Source organism: Anomaloglossus baeobatrachus, chromosome 12 (assembly GCF_048569485.1).
Source record: "Anomaloglossus baeobatrachus isolate aAnoBae1 chromosome 12, aAnoBae1.hap1, whole genome shotgun sequence".
NCBI classification, from domain to species: domain Eukaryota; kingdom Metazoa; phylum Chordata; class Amphibia; order Anura; family Aromobatidae; genus Anomaloglossus; species Anomaloglossus baeobatrachus.
The window spans coordinates 142,801,599-142,808,983 of NC_134364.1; the positions used below are offsets into that span (position 1 = coordinate 142,801,599).

Sequence of the window (7,385 nt, forward strand, 5' to 3'; positions counted from 1 at the left end):
AATTAAAATGGCTGTGATTGTTCATCGTTTCCGTGGCATCGCACGTGGCTCCGTGTGACACCACGGGAACGATGAACAACAGCTTTACCTGCCTCCCGCAGCACCCGACGGCTTAATGGAAGGAAGGAGGTGGGCGGGATGTTTACATCCCGCTCATCTCCGCCCCTCCGCTTCTATTGGCCGCCTGCTGTGTGACGTCGCTGTGATGCTGAACATCCCGCCCACTCCAGGAAGTGGACGTTCGTCGCCCACAGCGAGGTCGTCCGGAAGGTAAGTACGTGTGACGGGGGTTAAACGAGTTTCTGCGCCATGGGCAACTAATTGCCCGTGACGCAAAAACGACGGGGGCGGGTACGATCGATTGTGCTATCGCACAATCTATCGTCTCGTGTAAAGCAGGCTTTATTCTGTCTGTCTGCCTGTTTGTCTTGCTCCAAAATTGTGTCGTTACAGTGACAATTGTGTCGTTACAGTGACAACCAGCAGATTGGTCGCTGGGCTCGGCATGGCCCCGCCCCCCCGCAGATTGACCGCTCGGCTTGCCCTGGCCCCGCCCCCCGTATGGATTGGCCGCTCGCCCCGGCCCCCTGCACGCATTGGCTGCTTGGCCAGGCCCCGCCCCCTCACACATTGGATGCTTGCCCTGGCCCCGCCCCCCGCACGCGTTCCCCGAACCCACACGGAGACGCCCGACTCCCAGGTGACTGCTGCAGCCCCGGAAGCCCAGACCGGCAAGACAAAGTGGAGAAAAGCCACTAGCTTACCCCGCCTCCTGGCACACGTGTGCCGGAGCCGGCGTAGGCTGGTATCCATGGTACACATCGGGTAACTATAGAAACCGCTTTCCTTACTTACCCGATGTGTAACATGGTTACTAGCTTAACCCGGCACCCGCCACATGGCAGCACTGTCGCTTACCTTTTCTCCACTTTGTTGGATCCGGCGCGCTCCCGTGCACTGTGTACACTACAGTTGCCGTGCGACAAGCTCCGATCACGTGTTGTCATGTGACCAGGAAGTTGCGGCGCAGTCACTGTCCTGTACACAGTGTACGGCTGCCTTCAGACGTCCGTGTCACACATAGCACACATGCATGTATATACACACACACACACACACACATAGCAGACACACATGGATACACCCGCCGCATAGACACATAGCGCACATGCATGTATACACACACACACACACACACTGAGCACATATACTCACATAGCAGACACACATGGATACACCGAGCACATACACACATAGCGCACATACATGTATACACACACACTGAGCACATATACACACATAGCAGACACACATGGATACACCGAGCTCATGCACACATAGCGCACATGCATGTATACACACACACAGAGCACATATACACACACAGCAGACACACATGGATATATTGAGCTCATGCACACATAGCGCACATGCATGTATACACACACACACTGAGCACATATACACACATAGCAGACACACATGGATACACCGAGCGCATACACACATAGCGCACCTACATGTACACACACACACACTCTGCTGTACACTCACCCAGTGATGTGGTCCCCGATACTGAAGTCCCCAGCGCTGTTCCTGCTTCCAGCTCCTCAGGGCACTGAATATTCAGTGAGTATAATGAGCGGCGATAAGGAGCGAGAGGCAGCAGAGCCGGAGACAGCAGCGCTGGAGAGAAGTAAATATAGAAAATATTTTTATTAAAAAGACCCATATTTTCTCCGGTATGTTTTACACTGATGTCGAACAGATCACATCAGTGTGCGATCCGTGTGACATCCGTGCTGCCGAAGATGCCTGCGTGTGTGCGTGCGGGGTCATGAAAAGTCACACGGTCCATGTGCAAACACGGACGTGTGAGGCACATCATAGAATAACATGGGTACGTGTGACATCCGTGTTACAAAACGCATGTCACATGTACCTAAAACACGGACGTCTGAAACCAGCCTACGGCAGCGCGCCGGATCCGACAAAGTGGAGAAAAGCTGGATGTGTGAAATCACTAGCTTACCCCGGCTCCTGGCACACGCGTGCCGGAGCCAGCGTAGGCTGGTAACCATGGTACACATCGGGTAACTATAGAAACCGCTTTGCTTAGTTACCCAATGTGTAACATGGTTACTAGCTTACCCCGGCTCTCGGTACACGTGTGCCGAAGCCGGCGTACGCTGTTCACCAGTGTACACATTGGGTAACTATGGAAACCGCTTTGCATAGTTACCCGATGTGTACCATAGTTACTAGCTTACCCCGGCTCCCTGCCCATTCAGATCGTTGGTCTCCCACTGTCAAACACGCCGATGTGTGCTGCACAGCAGGAGACCAACAAGCAAAAAAATAAACCAGCACTGTCGCTTTGCATAGTTACCCAATGTGTACCATGGTTATCAGCTTACCGACGTACGCTGGTAACAAATGGTACACAATCCTGTAACTATGGAAAGCGCTTTCGTCAGTTACCCAATGTGTACCATGGTTACCACCTTACCCCCGGCTCCCGGCACACGTGTGCTTGAGCCGGCGTACGCTGGTAACCATGGTACACATCGGGTAACTAAGCAAAGCGCTTTGCATAGTTACCCGATTGTGTAACATGGTTACCAGTGTACGCCGGCTCCCTGCCCATTCAGATCGATGGTCTCCCACTGTCAGACACGCTGATGCATGCTGCACAGCGGGAGACCAACGAGCAAGAAATGAACCATCATTATTCAAGACTTGATGATTATATTATTATTCAATCTGCTAACCTACATACACATTCTAGACTACCCGATACGTTAGAATCGGGCCACCTTCTAGTTATCAATAAATACTTTCCTATTCTTTTCCAGGATCAAAAACTGTACCCCATCATTTCCAGAGGATGCGGTTTTCAACCAGACGGACGCCTACTCAGGGTAATGTCTTATCTCCGAGTCTTGTCAGGACTACGAAACAGAGGAATACGTGGCTCAGTACCATGGACTTCCATAGGTGTGGTATGAACAGGTGCTCATGTTGTAAATATGTCAATAAGATGAGCAAAGTGGAAGATCTGATCAATAACAATGTATATTCACTGAAACAATTTATGAACTGCTGTTCCACATATGTAGTATATCGGGCTATGTGGCATGCTTGCAATTTATCTTAAGTGGGTTGCACAAGCCGAAAACTGAAGCAAAGGGTTAAACAGCACACCAGAGACGCCTGTGATGAAAATGCTCCTATCTCCTCTAATCTCTCCAATAATTTTTCGCAGGCACATTCAAGGGATTTGTCATCACTCTCAATTTACGCCATTGAAGGGTTAACAGACCGGATCGTGGTGGGGAATGGAGACGAGCACTTCTGAATAGGGAGGCATATTGGATTTTAATGTTAAATACATCCTATCCTGCCGGCTTAAACAAAAGGATTGACCTGATCTTGCACTACTAAAGACATTTTTTTTCTTTATATATATTGATGTTTTTGTGTATTAAATTGTATATTGTATGTTTTTGAGTATTGTCACGGGGTCCTTCTCTGATATCACACAATCAACAGAGCGAGAGATGGGTGAAAAATGCAGCGATCCTTTATTCCATGCAAATCAGAAGATCCATTAAATAATCCACCACACAGAGGGTAAAGTAGTCCAGTAATGGAATAAATGTCCCAGGAGGTTAGTCATAATCCTCCAGCAGTCCTTTTCCAGGGAAATCTGGGTTTCTCACAATCTCTCTGGGGTGTCAGCTTCTCCCTCAGAGGATCAATCTTACTCCTCTCTTCTTTTTCTCAGCCAGAATGCATAATTTCAGAAATTTCAGCTGACCATCACCTGGCCCCACCGTGCCTCAGTCCCGGACCTCGGCCCTGCCCCAGCCGCACAGCAATGAAGAAGAAAAGACCAGTCCAGCTGAGTGCTAACGGTGGTTATAATTCGTGCAAATCAGACAGTGCACAGACATTTACGCGTTTCTGGCTTGACACCCTTAGTCATAACCAAGATAATGATTAAGGGCGTCAAGCCAGAAACGCGTAAACGTCTGTACACTGTCTGATTTGCACGAATTAAAACCACCATTAGCACTCAGCTGGACTGGTCTTTTCTTCTTCAGAATGAATAATCCCCCAGTTAAGCAGAGAGTTTAGGTGGATCCCAAGCCCCCCTCCCTCAGACCTATAGACAGAAACACTACAGGGAGATTACCTACAGACAATACAATGTACACACAAGGAATACTCAGAAGGAACGCCTAAAATATGAAGCTACACAAAATTATACACAACCCCCCATATGCCACCATCACAAGTATATCATATGGTTGTTGTTTGAGGATGTAGTGTGGGACAGACTTAGGGGTACTTTGCACGCTGCGACATCGCAAGCCGATGCTGCGATGCTGAGCGCGATAGTCCCCGCCCCTGTCGCAGCTGCGATATCCTTGTGAAAGCTGCCGTAGCGAACATTATCGCTACGGCAGCTTCACATGGACTCACCCGCTCTGCGACGTCGCTCTGGCCGGCGACCCGCCTCCTTATTAAGGGGGCGGGTCGTGCGGCGTCATAGCGACGTCACGCGGCAGGCGGCCAATAGGAGCGGAGATGAGTGGGATGTAAACATCCCGCCCACCTCCATCCTTCCGCATATCCTACGGGAGCCGTGGTGGCACCGGTAGGAGATGTTCCTCGCTCCTGCGGCTTCACACACAGAGATGTGTGCTGCCGCAGGAGCGAGGAACAACATCGGACCGTCGCGTCAGCGTAATTATGGAAATGACCGACGCTGCACCGATGATACGATTACGACGCTTTTGCGCTCATTAATCGTATCATCTAGGCTTTACACACTACGATGTTGCATGCGATGCTGGATGTGCGTCACTTTCAATTTGACCCCACCGACATCGCACCTGCGATGTCGTAGTGTGCAAAGCCCGCCTTAGTCCGCAGGTGTATTTTAGTAGAAAGAAAATTCTCAACATTGAATCCAGTTAACGTTGTGCTGAGAGGTGGTCACCATGAACCACCTACTTGAGCAGCACTACTCATAATAACATATCAACAAACAAGACGACAGAGTATATGTGCAAAATAGACAAATTTTTATTATGAAAAAACCACAGGACACAATTAAAAACACAGAAAAAACATCACCATAATGAATCATCTGGGGGAATTTTAGATTGTTACACATTAATGACAGGGCATTTCTCAGAAAAGCACTCAAAACATTCCAGATACCCATAAATTCTATAAAGATAATGTAAGGGGATCACAATATGTAATTAAAATTAGATCAGGTAAATCTAAGACTCCTAGCCAAATATAGAGATTACTATTCAAAATGAAGGAATGGGATCAGTTTCAACAAACACCACCCAGAACCAATAGTTAGATTTTAAACATAAATGTCAAATACAAACTAAAAAAAGTCTGTTACAGGATCACAGTAGCCACATATAGGTTATGCATGTAAAAAAAACCCTATAGAGCTCCCAACCACGGACAAAGTGTTACCTGGGAATCTGGTGCAGAGAGTAAAAAAGGGTTAGACCTTCAGTTTGGAGACCCCCAGAGAGGAACCTGGACTTCATCGACGTGCGTTTCGCTCGGTGAGGCTGCTTTTTCAAGATGGAGAGGCATAGGTGTATTTTATTGCCGAGACGTGCAGGTTTTTTTTTCCTCTCCTCCTCTATATATTCTACCTAACTTGGGGTTTCAGCAGGTTGAGACTAAAGGGGGCTTTACACGCTGCGACATCGCTAACAATATATCGTCAGGGTCACGGTGTTTGTGACGCACATCCGACGTCGTTAGCGACATCGCAGCATGTGACAGCTAGGAGCGATGATCAACGATCGCAAAAACGGCAAAAATCATTGATCGTTGACACGTCGCTCCAACTCATAATGTTGTTGGTGTTTCATTCTGCAGGTTGTTCGTCGTTCCTGCGGCCCCACACATCGCTGCGTGTGACACCGCAGGAACAACGAACATCATCCTACCTGCGTCCACCGGAAAGGAGGAAAGAAGGATGTGGGAGGCATGTTCTGGCCACTCATCTCCTCCCCTCCTCTTCTCTTGGGCGGCCGTTTAGTGACGCCGCAGTGACGTCGCTGTGACGCCGAACGCACCTCCCGCTTGAAGGAGGGATTGTTCGGCGGCCACAGCGACGTCGCTGCACAGGTATGTGCGTGTGACGCTGCCGTACCGATATTGTTCGCTACGGCAGCAATCACCACATGTCGCACGAACGACGGGGAGGCGGGTGCTATCGCTCGCGACATCGCTAGCAATCGTTAGCGATGTTGCACCGTGTAAAGCACCCTTAAGGGCCACTCTGGGCCAGAAACTGTCTTGCATCAGTTTTTTTTTTTCATTTTAATCCACTTACCTTCTTGTTTTTATGCCTTTTTGCATTGAATAAAATTGAAACATTTTTTTTATGGATTTGTGCTGGTACTATTTCTACTTTTGGATTGTCCATGGAGCTGCTCTGCACTGTGCACTTTATCAGATGAAATGCTATTTTATTTGCCACAGAATAGCCTTAGGCTATGTGCGCACACTGCGTCTTTTTGACGCTGCGTTTTTCTGCGTTTTTGGCCTCTAAAAACGCACAAAAACGCACCTGCGTCGAAAAAACGCATCAAAAACCGCATGCGTTTTTGCCGCGATTTGGTGCGTTCTTGGCTGCGTTTTGCTGCGTTTTTCAAATGCATTACATGGGCGGAAAACGCAGAAAAACTGCAGGTAAAAAAACGCAGGTAAAAAAACCAGATGTGTGCAGACAGCAAAAATGAAAACTCATAGACTTTGCTGGGGAAGCAAAGTCCTGCAGTTTTGAGGCCAAAAACGCACCCGGAAAAAAGGGGAAAAACGCCGCGAAAAACGCACTGTGCGCACATAGCCTTATACTGAAGCTCCAGAAGCCGTGACCAGGCAACACTATAAGCAGATGGGTAAGGAATTGGCTAAAAGATAAGAGTAGTCATAAATGGTACATTCTCTGATTGGGCTATAATCAGCAGTGGAGACCGCAGGGATCTATACTAGGACTAGTGGGAACTGCAGGAATCTGTACTAGGACTGGTGGGAACTGCAGGGATCTGTGCTAGGACTAGTGGGAACTGCAGGGATCTGTGCTAGGACTAGTGGGAACTGCAGGGATCTGTGCTAGGACTAGTGGGAATTGCAGGGATCTATGCTAGGACTAGTGGGAACTGCAGGGATCTGTGCTAGGACTAGTGGGAATTGCAGGGATCTATGCTAGGACTAGTGGGAACTGCAGGGATCTGTGCTATGTCTGATGCTTTTTAATCTCTTTATTAATGACCTTGTGGATGGGATTGATAGTAAAGTGTCAGTCTTTGCTGATGACACCAAACTATGTA

The 7,385-nt window shown here is 48.5% G+C and overlaps 1 long non-coding RNA gene across 1 annotated transcript; it reads left to right on the plus strand.

The window, feature by feature from the left end:
• The first annotated feature begins 636 nt into the window (after positions 1-636).
• On the plus strand, positions 637-3,362 carry LOC142258015 (uncharacterized). The gene is made up of 3 exons (XR_012727695.1): positions 637-700; positions 2,856-2,997; positions 3,266-3,362. It is a non-coding gene; the product is annotated as an uncharacterized LOC142258015 (long non-coding RNA).
• Positions 3,363-7,385: the final 4,023 nt, after the last annotated feature.